At 42.3% G+C, this 16,207-nt stretch overlaps 1 protein-coding gene across 1 annotated transcript in view; it reads left to right on the forward strand.

The window, feature by feature from the left end:
- The first annotated feature begins 1,148 nt into the window (after positions 1-1,148).
- The window catches only part of LOC143769060 (agouti-signaling protein-like), a 457,900-nt gene continuing 442,841 nt past the window's right edge, over positions 1,149-16,207 (forward strand). Inside the window, exon 1 of the mRNA XM_077257644.1 lies at positions 1,149-1,327. The gene's annotated coding sequence lies outside the window, so the exon portion shown is untranslated. The remainder of the gene's footprint in view (positions 1,328-16,207) is intronic.

Below are 16,207 nucleotides of genomic sequence, written 5' to 3' on the forward strand. Positions count from 1 at the left end.
CAGCAGGCCTACACCTACCCATCACCCACTTTGTCTTAATTTAAAGTTCAATTCAAAGCTGTAAATGCTGACCCAGACTATGACACCTCATGCATGGCTGATTGCTGTCATGCCATTCTAAAATTTGTACTGTGGGTAAATTGAGGCCACTTTCCTGGTGTCTGCCCCTAATTTGATGTGTTTTAGCAGCTTTTGGGCCCATTTTAAGGTGTGAATGCATTTGTTTTTGCCTCCTATTGACTTCAATGGCATACTGCTATGTTCAGCGAATATTCAACTAATCAGTCAGTAAATAATGCAAATTTGGCTATTGTAATCCGAACATTGAAATATTCGCTCATCTCTAGTACAGAGTAGTGGGTGCAGAGTAACTTCTGCTCCCAGTGTCCTCCGACACACAGGAAAGGTGCACTACCGACTTCTTTCCTACAAAGTAAGCATGTCATTTACACATTTTCTGCGCTCTGGAGAACACTGAGAGCGGAAGGTACAGTGACTCTGTGGTGCCTGTGCAGAATAAAATTGAGGGCAATTCCCAATAGAAGGGCAGAATAGTGAAGAGGACCGATGGCCGTAAAGAACGTGCAAGTGTGGGATTTCTGATCTCGCACTTGATATCACAGGACACAGTAACAATGTGAGAGGAGAAAGATAGGATAATCCAGCGAGGAGACAGCGTTAACTTCTGGGCAGGGTATGCCACATCGCCTGGAAGAACTAGCTTACATAAACTGATAAATGCTGATTATTACACAATCAGGCATCTGATATCTGTATGTCTCAAATGTATCACTTTTTTCAGCATTCTATAACATGTATGCCCATTTTAACAGGCCAGATCACTCAAATGTGGTGACATATTCTCTTTAATAAGCAGTTCCTGTAACTCTTTATGATGATTGACTAATTGCAATTATCCCCATACTTGTTTTGTCTTTGAAGGCTAATTGTACACAGATGCATTCATTTAATTAAGATCAATGGATTTCATCAAATCACTTCCAAAAAAACTGCTTAAACAGGTCTCCTATGAGAACTGGAGTATTTACTGACATTCCCTACCTCCACCTACAGGCACATTGTTGTAATGTCCTTTCTTTGGGAAAAAAATACGTGCATTTTGCTGCTAAGCAGTGAAGAGACGGGACTTGGAGAATTCTACATTTCCCATAATTTTTATTTGCCAGTTTTACTGCCTGACCTGCACTTCTTTCATTTTTTTCGCCTCCTTTTCAAAATTGCTTTCAGATTTGTAACTATTACTTTTCAAGTTGTTCAAATTTCATCAAAGAGAAAGCAAATTTGGTTGGGCCCCTCTTGTTATCAGGTAGGTGTCCTGCTCAATACTCATGAGGCTTCTATGTCTATTTTGTATTGACCTTTTCACAACCTTCTACTATGTGTCTAACCTACTAAGATTCATTTTTTCTTCTCCCTGTCATTTGAAATATTATGCTGGTATTACCTAACTGGGAAAGACAATGCGACTAATGCAAGGAAGATGAACAGAAAGATGGATCTAGGGCAGCTGAATGGCATTAAAGGACATTATCATCAGCATTGGAGGTGTAGAGTTTGGGTCACTTGTTAGGTTTAAAGGCAACCAAATGGCCTGACTTACTAAAAATCGCTCCACATGGTAAGAATTCATTTGCTGAATGAATCTTTGTGGATTTATGTTTTTCACAATATTATGATAAGATCAGCCAATAGATGGGTAACTATTTAAATTATGGTGCTTAGTATAAGGGGGCATCTAAATATTTCAACGTATGGTATAATTGAAAGTGTATTTGCGAACATAGGACAGACGAGTGGGTACATTTTTTACAATGAATAATGTCATTTACTACAAATACAAAAACATTTTTATATCTTGTGTATTTGTTTTATTTAATGAAAATAAAATCATTCTTACAAATTAACGCAGTTAAAAATATAACTTTTAAATTAATTGTAAATCACCTAGAGCACAAATCTTTCACACTTAACTTTGCAACTTCTTTTGATCTGATTTTTTTTATTTTTTAGCAAGATATTTTGCATAAATATATGTATAAATGTTGAGATATATTATTATAAGTTTTAGAAGGCTATGTTCCGACAATGAGCTTTTGGTGAGTTTTTCATCTTACAGATTTCCCGTACAATTTCAGCACCCATTAAGTAAAATAAGTTTCTTGCATTTTTTTTTTCAAAAAAACTCCAAAATGTATTGTGAGAACGTAGTCTAAGTGTTAATGTAAGCATATATAATTTTCATATTGTGTCTTAGGTTAAGCATTATTATTTGTCCTTGACTGGATGGTATTAGGTACTAATTAATACACAGATGTCTGACACTTCTGACTCTTAGCAGCACCATGTAAGCAACATTCTTTGCTAAGTTCTTTTGAAGATTACTAAGTAGGATAAGTAAAAAAAATATTACAGCTTTGATAGCAATAATACTACAACATTTAGTCATATTTAATTTTTAAATATCTTAAACTATATTTTTTATACCATAAACATATATATATACACTCACCGGCCACTTTATTAGGTACACCATGCTAGTAACGGGTTGGACCCCTTTTGCCTTCAGAACTGCCTCAATTCTTCGTGGCATAGATTCAACAAGGTGCTGGAAGCATTCCTCAGAGATTTTGGTCCATATTGACATGATGGCATCACACAGTTGCCGCAGATTTGTCGGCTGCACATCCCAAAGATGCTCCATACAAGGCAGGATGGATCCATGCTTTCATGTTGTTTACGCCAAATTCTGACCCTACCATCCGAATGTCGCAGCAGAAATCGAGACTCATCAGACCAAGCAACGTTTTTCCAATCTTCTACTGTCCAATTTCGATGAGCTTGTACAAATTGTAGCCTCAGTTTCCTGTTCTTAGCTGAAAGGAGTGGTACCCGGTGTGGTCTTCTGCTGCTGTAGCCCATCTGCCTCAAAGTTCGACGCACTGTGCGTTCAGAGATGCTCTTAGGCCTACCTTGGTTGTAACGGGTGGCGATTTGAGTCACTGTTGCCTTTCTATCAGCTCGAACCAGTCTGCCCATTCTCCTCTGACCTCTGGCATCAACAAGGCATTTCCGCCCACAGAACTGCCGCTCACTGGATTTTTTTTCTTTTTCGGACCATTCTCTGTAAACCCTAGAGATGGTTGTGCGTGAAAATCCCAGTAGATCAGCAGTTTCTGAAATACTCAGACCAGCCCTTCTGGCACCAACAACCATGCCACGTTCAAAGGCACTCAAATCACCTTTCTTCCCCATACTGATGCTCGGTTTGAACTGCAGGAGATTGTCTTGACCATGTCTACATGCCTAAATGCACTGAGTTGCCGCCATGTGATTGGCTGATTAGAAATTAAGTGTTAACAAGAAGTTGGACAGGTGTACCTAATAAAGTGGCCAGTGAGTGTATATATATACATATATACCGTATATACTCGAGTATAAGCCGAGATTTTCAGCCCAAATTTTTTGGCTGAAAGTGCCCTCTCGGCTTATACTCGAGTCATGATCGGTGGTGGGGTCGGCGGGTGAGCACTGTCATATACTTACCTGCTTCCGGGGCTCCTGTCGCTCCCCCTGCCCATCCCACGGTCTCCGGGTGCCGCAGCCTCTTCCCCTGAGCGGTCACGTGGGACCGCTCATTAGAGAAATGAATAGGCTGCTCCACCTCCCATAGGGGCGGAGCCGCCTATTCATTTCTCTAATCAGCGGTGCCGGTGACCGCTGATAGAGAAAGAGGCTGCGGCACCGAAGACCAGCTGTCCGGGGGAAGGAGCGGGACGCCGGGAGCAGGTAAGTATCGCATATTCACCTGTCCTCGTTCCACACGCCGGGCGCTGTCTCCATCTTCCCGGCGTCTCTCTCTCTCCGCTCTGACTGTTCAGGCAGAGGGCGCGATGACGCATATAGTGTGCGCGGCGCCCTCTGCCTGATCAGTCAGTGCGGAGAGACGCCGGGAAGATGGCGCCGAGGAGCTGCAAGCAAGACAGGTGAGTATGTTTTTTTTTTTTTTTTTATTGCAGCAGCACAGCTATGGGGCAATAATGGACGGTGCAGAGCACTATATGGCACAGCTATGGGGCAATGGTGCAGAGCACTATATATATGGCACAGCTATGGGGCAACGGTGCAGAGCACTATATGGCACAGCTATGGGGCAATGGTGCAGAGCACTATATGGCACAGCTATGGGGCAATGGTGCAGAGCACTATAAATATGGCACAGCTATGGGGCAGTGGTGCAGAGCACTATATGGCACAGCTATGGGGCAATGGTGCAGAGCACTATATATATGGCACAGCTATGGGGCAATGGTGCAGAGCACTATATGGCACAGCTATGGGGCAACGGTGCAGAGCACTATATGGCACAGCTATGGGGCAATGGTGCAGAGCACTATATATATGGCACAGCTATGGGGCAATGGTGCAGAGCACTATATGGCACAGCTATGGGGCAATGGTGCAGAGCACTATATATATGGCACAGCTATGGGGCAACGGTGCAGAGCACTATATGGCACAGCTATGGGGCAATGGTGCAGAGCACTATATATATGGCACAGCTATGGGGCAACGGTGCAGAGCACTATATGGCACAGCTATGGGGCAACGGTGCAGAGCACTATATGGCACAGCTATGGGGCAATGGTGCAGAGCACTATATATATGGCACAGCTATGGGGCAATGGTGCAGAGCACTATATGGCACAGCTATGGGGCAATGGTGCAGAGCACTATATATATGGCACAGCTATGGGGCAATGGTGCAGAGCACTATATGGCACAGCTATGGGGCAATGGTGCAGAGCACTATATATATGGCACAGCTATGGGGCAATGGTGCAGAGCACTATATGGCACAGCTATGGGGCAATGGTGCAGAGCACTATATGGCACAGCTATGGGGCAATGGTGCAGAGCACTATATGGCACAGCTATGGGGCTATGGTGCAGAGCACTATATGGCACAGCTATGGGGCAATGGTGCAGAGCACTATATGGCACAGCTATGGGGCAATAATGGACGGTGCAGAGCACTATATGGCACAGCTATGGGGCAACGGTGCAGAGCATTATATATATGGCACAGCTATGGGGCAACGGTGCAGAGCATTATATATATGGCACAGCTATGGGGCAACGGTGCAGAGCATTGTATATATGGCACAGCTTTATGTGGAGTATCTATGGGGCAATGGTGCAGAGCATTGTATATATGGCACAGCTTTATGTGGAGCATCTATGGGGCCATAATGAACGGTATGGAGTATCTATTTTTAATTTTGAAATTCACCGGTACCTGCTGCATTTTCCACCCTAGGCTTATACTCGAGTCAATAAGTTTTCCCAGTTTTTTGTGGCAAAATTAGGGGGGTCGGCTTATACTCGGGTCGGCTTATACTCGAGTATATACGGTATATTTATTTTACTCACTTATATAGCGCTATTAATTCCACAGCGCTCCACAAACATTATAACCACTGTCCCCATTGGGGCTCACAATCTAGATTCCCTATCAGTCTTTGGAATGTGGGAGGAAACTGGAGAACCCGGAGGAAACCGACAGAAACACAGGGAGAACATACAAACTCCTTGCAGATGTTGTTCTTGATGGGATTTGAACCCAGGAACCCAGCGCTGCAAGGCAACAGTGCTATCCACTGAACGACCGTGCTGCTATATATATATATATATATATATATATATATATATATATATATATATATATATATATATATATATATATATATATATATATAGATGTGTGTGTTGAAGATACATTATATATATATGTGTTTACGGTATATAAATATATAGAATGTGTAATTATATGTTCTCAACATCTGTAGTCTCATAATCTGCGGGCACTGATTTTGGAGCTTTTAATGTACTGTTTAACTCTAAAGGTTTGTAATGCTACTATTGCCCTTTGTATATTTAATATTGAACCTGCAAAAATTGAGGTTCTTGAATGATGAAAGTAGAATAACACATACATTCTAAATAAATGAAAGATGAGGAGCTGAACTTTGTCTGTCTCTTCCATAGAAGTAAAGGTTGCACCATATAAAGTGACCCAACAATATACATACACGGCTTGGGTGTATCAGTTTGGCCCGACATTTGGGGCTGGTTTATTTTAGAACATTCCTACTTTGTTAAATGTTCTTTAAAAGAGAAAGAAAAAAAGGTGGATTTCTCATCAAGACGTGTTTATTTGATTTAATGTCACTATTTTCCCAGGGTGAAATAAAATACTAAACATTTACAAACTGATGATGGGGAGATGGGGATGAACACAATAAGCGAGCATATATAGATGTCACTGTAAATTATACATTTCCTTCATTTCACCCTGCAGGACGTAGAATCGGTGCTTTTTATTATAAGCTGCCCATGCTTGTATAACAACATGGTAAAGACTCAGTATGACCCATAGTTCCACTGTATTTAATGCTATGTTATAATTTATTCAATGTTTACACTTTTGATTTGTCATTGATAGCAAAAGCAAAATATTATTTATTGTGTCTTTTGTGCATTGTTTCTACCTGATTTTGGAGGTAGTTCTTTCAATAAAATGCATTAGATTCTCACATGTGGAACCAGACAAGTGATCGAAAGAGAGATAAAAACAACCATGTCTCTGTGACATGTATATGGGGTTTTACAAACCCGTTCAGCTATACAGGTTATTAACAGAAATTTTCAGCACATATCTTGCAACAAGTCAACATATATTAAGGCCCTGATTCATTAAGACTGGCAGGTTGTACCCCAGTATTAATATAGGGAACACTGAAGTAAGATGTGCTGAATTCATTAAGACGTGAGCGCCTGTTAATGAACTTGGCGCATCTCACAACTGCCGTTCGCCTCTGCCTCAAAACTGCATGCAGTTCACTGATATTTGTTTTTATATAAAAATGTATACATTTTATTTATTTTTTTATATGCACACGCATATATACATACAGTTTCCACAATTTGCAGCCTTTTCTGCATTGAGTTGTTGATTTATTTGTCTTTAGGTGGCACACTGAACCAAGAATTGTTTTCTTATAGGCGATACACATTTCACAAACTCTGTTTGACCTTAACTAGTACAAGGGGGTAAGATGTCTCCTATACAAATCATAAAACACATGTTACAGGTTCAGTTTTAATTACTCTCTTGCTGGTGTATAAGTGAACATTTTTAATTCTGACACATTTGGCTTATAATACTTTCAGTGATTGTGCTTAAAGGGCCACTGTCACCCCCTCCAGCCGTTATAAACTAAAAGAGCCACCTTGTGCAGCAGTAATGCTGCATTCTAACAAGGTGGCTCTTTTAATTTTTGGTTCACGTATTCCCAAAATAAAGCGCTTTGAAACTTAGCCAAAATACCTGTCTTTAGCCAGGGAGGCAGGTCCTCACTCCCCAGCTTAAACCGCTACTCTGCTGTCACTCAAATCTTCAGGGGCTTTCGGCGTCACCCCCTCCGCGCTTTTTTCCCTTCAAAACCGGCGCCTGCGCTGTGTGTAAGCTCTGGCCGTGTGATGTCCCAGCCAGGCTTGCAGACTGCGCCTGTGTGGGCATTGCGACCACCCACCTTGGAAATCCAAGCCCCGCAGTGTGTTATGCATTATGCACAGTGCGGGGCTAGGATTCCTGGGCATGCGCACTGCGTGTGTCAGCCTGTCACCCAGGTCCCCCGCCTTACAGCGTCTGTATACTGTATTCAGCTGATCGTGCCTCCTCATACAGTATACAGTACAGTGCAGTACAGTATACAGACGCTTTAAGGCGGGGGACCTGGGTGACAGGCTGACACACGCAGTGCGCATGCCCAGGAATCCTAGCCCCGCACTGTGCATAATGCATAACACACTGTGGGGCTGGGATTCCCAAGGTGGGTGGTCGCAATGCCCGCACAGGCGCAGTCTGCAAGCCTGGCTGGGACGTCACACGGCCAGAGCTTAAACACAGCGCAGGCGCCGGTTTTGAAGAGAAAAAAGCACAGAGGGGGTGGCGCCGAAAGCCCCTGAAGATTTGAGTGACGGCAGTGTAGCGGTTGAAGCTGGTGAGTGAGGATCCACCTCCCTGGCTAAAGACAGGTATTTTGGCTAAGTTTCAAAGCGCTTTATTTTGGGAATACTAGAACCAAAAACTAAAAGAGCCACCTTGTTAGAATGCAGCATTACTGCTGCACAAGGTGGCTCTTTTAGTTTATAACGGCTGGAGGGGGGTGACAGTGGCCCTTTAACATAAATCCTCAACATGGAGATGGATAGAGAGAGAAAGAAGGGAATAGATAAATAGATAGATATATAGATTTGGGATAGATAGATAGATTTGGGATAGATAGATAGATAGATAGATAGATAGATAGATAGATAGATGAAAAAATACAGCAGCACATGTACATGAATCTAGGCCATGTGAAAACACAGACAAATATTCAATATGAATTATACTTCAAAAATATTTTTTTACTAATTTTTTTCAAAAAATTTTTTTTCATAAAACTTACAGTAATGAAGATTCTTAGCGCATAAATTGGCCAATTCATGTGTGCCCATCAACCACGGCAAGGTGATCTCCCTCTGATGGGTCCTACTCTACCGTACATGCCACTCTTGGGCCACCAGCCTACAACTATGGACAAAACATGTCACTCTGGGCTAAACCTACAATTTATGGGCAGGTAGAGCTGATTACCGCCACCTGCAAGGTCAATGGGAGGAGTGCAAGATCAGTATGGATGCAGTCATATCCAATAACTAAATAGAGAAAAAAAAACAACCAGCACCCCTAATGTGAACACGTGCAAAGCTGCAAGCTGCATCATATAGACAAAAAAACACAGCAGCACATGTACATGAATTTAGGCCATGTGAAAACACAGACAAATATTCAATATGAATTATACTTCAAAAATATTTTTTTACAAAAATTTTTTTATGCAGCCATATCCAATAACTATTTTTTTTCTCTATTTAGTTATTGGATATGGCTGCATCCATACTGATCTTGCACTCCTCCCATTGACCTTGCAGGTGGCGGTAATCAGCTCTACCTGCCCATAAATTGTAGGTTTAGCCCAGAGTGACATGTTTTGTCCATAGTTGTAGGCTGGTGGCCCAAGAGTGGCATGTACGGTAGAGTAGGACCCATCAGAGGGAGATCACCTTGCCGTGGTTGATGGGCACACATGAATTGGCCAATTTATGCGCTAAGAATCTTCATTACTGTAAGTTTTATGAAAAAAAAATTTTTGAAAAAAATTTGTAAAAAAATATTTTTGAAGTATAATTCATATTGAATATTTGTCTGTGTTTTCACATGGCCTAGATTCATGTACATGTGCTGCTGTGTTTTTTTGTCTATATGATGTAGCTTGCAGCTTTGCACGTGTTCACATTAGGGGTGCTGGTTGGTTTTTTTTCTCTATTTATATAGATAGATAGATAGATAGATAGATAGATAGATAGATAGATAGATAGATAGATAGATAGATAGATAGATAGATGTGGGATAGATAGATATATATGGAGCGCCCCCAATGCCGCAGGTCCGAGGGGTACCCGGTACCGGGCCTCTCTGTCTCAGTTCTGGGGTTGTCACGGTGGCTAGACCCGGTCCGTGACCCTGCTGAGGGGCGTCCAGTGAAGATGGAAAGTGATGATGTTGTGGTGTGGTGCAGGTCGCGGTGAATAACGAGGACACCAGGTTGCAGTCTCTTTACCTCTTTACTGAAGGCTTCAGGATCCTCAGTCCGGAATACGGTTAACCGGGCTGCTTGAATCCGGCCGGTCCGATGGCACCTCCAGAGTTCCCTTTGCAGGTGAAAATCTGTGCCTACCTTCTAGCGCTTGTGTGTTGTAGTCCTTCCCTGCTGAGCTTACGGGATAGTCCTCACAACTGTTGTGTCTGTTTCTGAAGTTCCCTCACAACTCGATTATGATGTTCTTCTTCGTCCCCCACATGATATGGCTAGGACGCACCCGTATTACAGGTGGGCTCGGAGGTCTTCCGGGACCCTAGAGTCGCCCCTCTCCAAATGTTGCCCCCTGTGTCTGCTTAGGTGATTTTGGGTGAGACAGCCCGCCTAGAACTGACTGTCCTGCCGTAGGTTTGAAGTAAGGCCTGGAGCTCAATACTTCCTCGGCGTTTCTGGCCACCGGCTGCGCGCCTCAGTAGGATGTTGCCTCGTCTTACAGCACGACTCCTACTGGTGATTCTCCTTGTTGCGTTGATCTCGTTTCTCACTCAGCACAATAAACGTCGCTTCTTGTCCTTTCTTGGGGTACCACCGCAATGAAGTGCAGGCGCGGTCCCGTAACGTTCTTTCTGTTCGCTAGGCCTCTGTCAGGATCCCACCCCTGACAGGGACCCCCCTGAATCTTCCCCTGCAACACCCTCTGCCACAGGATGTTGCCTGGTTCCAACCCAGTCAGCTTTCTGTCTAACTTCCTATCTAACCCCCAGTTTTACCAGATTGTGAGGAGTGGCCTAATACATAGCACCCTTAGCTCCCCCTGGAGGCCAGACTGTGAAGTGTATTGGTGTCTGTGATACCTGGTCAGGTGAACTCCTTCAGTGCCATCAGACGTACCATAGCCCCCCTTAGTGGCGGAGCATCAGTACTGCAACGACCAGGACTCTGGGGCGCTGCACTCCCCCCCGGTTAAATCCAGTACTCCTGGACTGGAAAGAAAACAACAATACATGTCAGCAAAAAGACATACAATTTTTGAAATGCAATAACAAGTAAATTTGAACAGAGCTTCCCTTTATGGGAGGTGAGGACACTTGAACGTTACAAACATGGTTAAATATTTTAAGTAACATACTACAAATAACTTCTCTTACCCAACCGGGTATTCTACTTAGTTCAATTTCTGAACAATAATTTAACATTGCCTTTAAGGACGTATGAGCTGTATCCACTAAAGACCTTCTTATAAAACGCTATAAGGCTAATCAACTTTTCTTCATTTTTCACCTTTACATCTGCAGGACTGCCTGTCTATCTGCCCCAGGCCTACTGCCTCTCGCTCTGTTGCAGGACCGCCCCATCTCTCATCCGGGCCTACTGCCTTTCTGCTACTATACACAGTATAGAACTTATCAACCTTCTCTCAGTTCAAGATCGCTGAGCCATCTCTGTATGGCTCCTAGGAGGACTCACCGACTAACCCCGTACGGGTTCACTTCCTGTCCTCATTCTCTAGCACATTATTAAACATTTCTTACAATTAACTAGCTGACTACATATAACTTTTACATGTAAGCATTATTCAACTTTAAGTGCTATTGGTGAACGTTCCCTTTAAGAGGGGACCAAGTCTCTTGGAGTGCAACTTCTCAAGCTGCAAGTTCGTATACAGCAAGGACTCTGGTACTGTTTCCAGGAACAGTTTCTTCGCAAAGAGTCCTTTTCTTTGTAAAACCAGTAGAGGGCACCTTTAAGAAGGTGCAAACTATTTACAATAAGTTTGTAATCATGCAGTGTTCATGATCCAGCAGTTCTCTCAACAATGATAAACGAGAAACAAAAACAAAAAGCAGAAGTAGGGATCCCGGGTAAACTAAGGGATCCCTTTAAGAGTTGACCCTAGTCGGGTTGTAGCAGCAGAGAAAACACAAAAAGGACAAACAGTTAACTATATACAATTGATGAAGTGTTCTTGCTTACTCAGTTTCTGGCTGAGCAGGAGGCGGCCTCCTTCTCCCAGACAGGGGTCTGGGTGGCCACCGTTTTGGTTTCAACACCAGCTGGGGCACCCGTTACCACTGCGGCCAAGCTCCCGGCCACTACAGTAGCGGTGGTAGTAACAGTGCAGGTTGTGGTCTTTACCATGGTGCAAATCGGGGTAACCACCGTAGTCTTTGTAGTGATGGTGGAACGGTCACAGGAGGGCATCTTCACCACAGGGGGCTGTTTTGTGGGTACCTTGGTTGGGGGTGTCGTAGGCTTTTTCCTATGGATAGGGTTGAGCGAAACGGGTCGATCATTTTCAAAAGTCGCCGACTTTTGGCTAAGTCGGCGTCTCATGAAACCCGATCCGACCCCTGTGCTTGTCGGCCATGCGGTACGCGACTTTCGCGCCAAAGTCGCGTTTCAATGACGCGAAAAGCGCCATTTCTCAGCCAATGAAGGTGAACGCAGAGTGTGGGCAGCGTGATGACATAGATCCTGGTCCCCACCATCTTAGAGAAGGGCATTGCAGTGATTGGCTTGCTGTCTGCGGCGTCACAGGGGCTATAAAGGGGCGTTCCCGCCGACCGCCATCTTACTGCTGCTGATCTGAGCTTAGGGACAGGTTGCTGCCGCTTCATCAGAAGCAGGGAGAGCGTTAGGCAGGGTCCACTAACCACCAAACCGCTTGTGCTGCAGCGATTTCCACTGTCCAACACCACCTTCGGTGTGCAGGGACTGTGGAAGCTATTTTTTTTTTTTTTTCCCCTCAGCGCTGTAGCTCATTGGGCTGCCCTAGAAGGCTCCGTGATAGCTGTATTGCTGTGTGTACGCCACTGTGGAAACCAACTGCTTTTTTCAAAGCACATATCCTCTTGTTCCTTCCTTTCTGCACAGCTATCTTTTCTGTTTGTCCACACTTTTTATTTAATTTGTGCATCAGTCCACTCCTATTGCTGCCTGCCATACCTGGCTTACATTACTGCAGGGAGATAGTAATTGTAGGACAGTTTTTTTTTTTTTTTTGTTTTTTTTTTGTGGGAGATTAAGATTGGCATTTCTGCTACAGTGCCATCCCTGTGTGTGCCATCTCTCACTGAGTGGGCCATAGAAAGCCTATTTATTTTTTCCGTGATTTGTGTTCTAAAATCTACCTCAACACAAAAACACTACATCAATCAGTGGGAGAAAAATATTGGCCTCAGTCAGGGCTTGTGTGCCACTGCTGTGTGTGCTATCTCTCATTCAGTGGGCTATAGCAAGCCTATTTTTTTTTTTTTTTTTTTTTTTTAATATTATTTGGTTTCTAAAGTCTCCCTGAAAAAAAAAAAAAACCTAAAAAAACAGTGGGAGAGTAATATTGCCCTTTCAGCTTGTGTGCCAGTCTTGACTCCTGGGTGTGCCACCTCTCTCCCTCTCATTCAGTGGGCCATAGAAAGCCTATTTATTTTTTTTTTTAAATATTATTGGGTTTCTAAAGTCTCCCTGAAAAAACAAAAAATACATAAAAAAACAGTGGGAGAGTAATATTGCCCTTTCAGCTTGTGTGCCAGTCTTGACTCCTGGGTGTGCCACCTCTCTCCCTTTCATTCAGTGGGCCATAGAAAGCCTATTTATTTTTTTTTTTTAATATTATTTGGTTTCTAATTCTCCCTGAAAAAAAAAAAAAACCTAAAAAAACAGTGGGAGAATAATATTGCCCTTTCAGCTTGTGTGCCAGTCTTGACTCCTGGGTGTGCCACCTCTCTCCCTCTCATTCAGTGGGCCATAGAAAGCCTATTTATTTTTTTTTTTAAATATTATTGGGTTTCTAAAGTCTCCCTGAAAAAACAAAAAATACATAAAAAAACAGTGGGAGAGTAATATTGCCCTTTCAGCTTGTGTGCCAGTCTTGACTCCTGGGTGTGCCACCTCTCTCCCTTTCATTCAGTGGGCCATAGAAAGCCTATTTATTTTTTCCGTGATTTGTGTTCTAAAATCTACCTCAACACAAAAACACTACATCAATCAGTGGGAGAAAAATATTGGCCTCAGTCAGGGCTTGTGTGCCACTGCTGTGTGTGCTATCTCTCATTCAGTGGGCTATAGCAAGCCTATTTTTTTTTTTTTTTTTTTTTTTTAATATTATTTGGTTTCTAAAGTCTCCCTGAAAAAAAAAAAAAACCTAAAAAAACAGTGGGAGAGTAATATTGCCCTTTCAGCTTGTGTGCCAGTCTTGACTCCTGGGTGTGCCACCTCTCTCCCTCTCATTCAGTGGGCCATAGAAAGCCTATTTATTTTTTTTTTTAAATATTATTGGGTTTCTAAAGTCTCCCTGAAAAAACAAAAAATACATAAAAAAACAGTGGGAGAGTAATATTGCCCTTTCAGCTTGTGTGCCAGTCTTGACTCCTGGGTGTGCCACCTCTCTCCCTTTCATTCAGTGGGCCATAGAAAGCCTATTTATTTTTTTTTTTTAATATTATTTGGTTTCTAATTCTCCCTGAAAAAAAAAAAAAAAACCTAAAAAAACAGTGGGAGAATAATATTGCCCTTTCAGCTTGTGTGCCAGTCTTGACTCCTGGGTGTGCCACCTCTCTCCCTCTCATTCAGTGGGCCATAGAAAGCCTATTTATTTTTTTTTTTAAATATTATTGGGTTTCTAAAGTCTCCCTGAAAAAACAAAAAATACATAAAAAAACAGTGGGAGAGTAATATTGCCCTTTCAGCTTGTGTGCCAGTCTTGACTCCTGGGTGTGCCACCTCTGTCCCTCTCATTCAGTGGGCCATAGAAAGCCTTGTTTTTTTGTTTTTTTTTTAATATTATTTGGTTTCTAAAGTCTCCCTGAAAATAAAAAAAAAATACATAAAAAAACAGTGGGAGAGTAATATTGCCCTTTCAGCTTGTGTGCCAGTCTTGACTCGTGGGTGTGCCACCTCTGTCCCTCTCATTCAGTGGGCCATAGAAAGCCTTGTTTTTTTGTTTTTTTTTTAATATTATTTGGTTTCTAAAGTCTCCCTGAAAATAAAAAAAAAAAACCTAAAAAAACAGTGGGAGAATAATATTGCCCTTTCAGCTTGTGTGCCAGTCTTGACTCCTGGGTGTGCCACCTCTCTCCCTCTCATTCAGTGGGCCATAGAAAGCCTATTTATTTTTTTTTTTAAATATTATTGGGTTTCTAAAGTCTCCCTGAAAAAACAAAAAAAACCTAAAAAAACAGTGGGAGAGTAATATTGCCCTTTCAGCTTGTGTGCCAGTCTTGACTCCTGGGTGTGCCACCTCTCTCCCTCTCATTCAGTGGGCCATAGAAAGCCTATTTATTTTTTTTTTAAAATATTATTGGGTTTCTAAAGTCTCCCTGAAAAAACAAAAAATACATAAAAAAACAGTGGGAGAGTAATATTGCCCTTTCAGCTTGTGTGCCAGTCTTGACTCCTGGGTGTGCCACCTCTGTCCCTCTCATTCAGTGGGCCATAGAAAGCCTTGTTTTTTTTTTTTTTTTTAATATTATTTGGTTTCTAAAGTCTCCCTGAAAATAAAAAAAAAATACATAAAAAAACAGTGGGAGAGTAATATTGCCATTTCAGCTTGTGTGCCAGTCTTGACTCCTGGGTGTGCCACCTCTGTCCCTCTCATTCAGTGGGCCATAGAAAGCCTTGTTTTTTTGTTTTTTTTTTAATATTATTTGGTTTCTAAAGTCTCCCTGAAAATAAAAAAAAAAAAAACATAAAAAAACAGTGGGAGAGTAATATTGCCCTTTCAGCTTGTGTGCCAGTCTTGACTCCTGGGTGTGCCACCTCTCTCCCTCTCATTCAGTGGGCCATAGAAAGCCTATTTATTTTTTTTTTTAAATATTATTGGGTTTCTAAAGTCTCCCTGAAAAAACAAAAAATACATAAAAAAACAGTGGGAGAGTAATATTGCCCTTTCAGCTTGTGTGCCAGTCTTGACTCCTGGGTGTGCCACCTCTGTCCCTCTCATTCAGTGGGCCATAGAAAGCCTTGTTTTTTTTTTTTTTTTAATATTATTTGGTTTCTAAAGTCTCCCTGAAAATAAAAAAAAAATACATAAAAAAACAGTGGGAGAGTAATATTGCCATTTCAGCTTGTGTGCCAGTCTTGACTCCTGGGTGTGCCACCTCTGTCCCTCTCATTCAGTGGGCCATAGAAAGCCTTGTTTTTTTGTTTTTTTTTAATATTATTTGGTTTCTAAAGTCTCCCTGAAAATAAATAAAAAAAAAACATAAAAAAACAGTGGGAGAGTAATATTGCCTGTTGTGAATTTGGATTCTGGGCTCCCCCGGTGGCCGCTTGTGGAATTGGACTTGTCATCCTCTTTCCTGTTTCACCTGGTTCCATCAGTAGTGGGTGTCGCTATTTAAGCTCATTTCTCTGGTGGTTTCTTGCCGGTCAACAATGTTATCTGATGCCTCTCAGTGCTTGTTCCTGCTTCTGACAACTACTAGATAAGTTGGACTTTTGTCCATGTTTCGTTTTGCCTATTTGTTCCAGTTCACAGCTGA

The sequence above is a fragment of the Ranitomeya variabilis genome, chromosome 4, assembly GCF_051348905.1.
Source record: "Ranitomeya variabilis isolate aRanVar5 chromosome 4, aRanVar5.hap1, whole genome shotgun sequence".
NCBI classification, from domain to species: Eukaryota; Metazoa; Chordata; class Amphibia; order Anura; family Dendrobatidae; genus Ranitomeya; species Ranitomeya variabilis.